General features: G+C 46.7%; 1 non-coding gene across 1 annotated transcript; it reads left to right on the top strand.

Annotated features, from left to right (window-relative positions):
* The first annotated feature begins 203 nt into the window (after positions 1–203).
* Trnal-caa (transfer RNA leucine (anticodon CAA)) lies at positions 204–278 on the top strand. The gene has a single exon. It is a non-coding gene; the product is annotated as a tRNA-Leu (tRNA).
* Positions 279–685: the final 407 nt, after the last annotated feature.

Below are 685 nucleotides of genomic sequence, written 5' to 3'. Positions count from 1 at the left end.
TTTCATATCAGTGCACACTCCGCTGCAGAGTGAAAATCTCATTCTGGAAACATCCCCCAGGCTGTGGCTAAGCCATGTCTCCGCAATATCCTTTCTTTCAGGAGTGCTAGTTCTGCAGGTTCGCAGGAGACCTTCTGTAAAGTTTGGAAGGTAGGAGACGAGATACTGGCAGAAGTAAAGCTGTGAGGACCGGGCGTGAGTCGTGCTTCGGTAGCTCAGTTGGTAGAGCACTTGCCCGCAAAAGGCAAAGGTCCCGAGTTCGAGTCTCGGTCGGGCACACAGTTTTAATCTGCCAGGAAGTTTCATATCAGCGCACACTCCGCTGCAGAGTGAAAATCTCATTCTGGAATTTGATTGTTGTTTATTTGACCAACAAGGCACAGGAATCGTACGGAGCTAAGACAACATTATAACACACACCAACACACATGCACATCGAGAGAAAGAGAGTATGTAGGGTTGAGGGAGGAAGTGAAGGAGACAGGTAGACGGGTGAGAGAGACAGAAGAAAACAAGATTATAGTTTAACGTAATTTTGGGAACGATTGAGGTTAAAGTTGGTCAATCCAAGCCTTCACCTTCATCGTTCTAGGGAAATAACTAAATCGTATTGTACGTGGATTTGAGTCACAGTCCTCCCGAATACGAGTCGCCTGATTTAATCACTGCGCCATTTGACTCGGGA

Source organism: Schistocerca serialis, chromosome 2 (assembly GCF_023864345.2).
Source record: "Schistocerca serialis cubense isolate TAMUIC-IGC-003099 chromosome 2, iqSchSeri2.2, whole genome shotgun sequence".
Lineage (NCBI taxonomy): Eukaryota > Metazoa > Arthropoda > Insecta > Orthoptera > Acrididae > Schistocerca > Schistocerca serialis.
The sequence above is the reverse complement of the archived record's forward strand: the minus strand, read 5'-3'. Positions and strand labels throughout refer to the sequence as shown.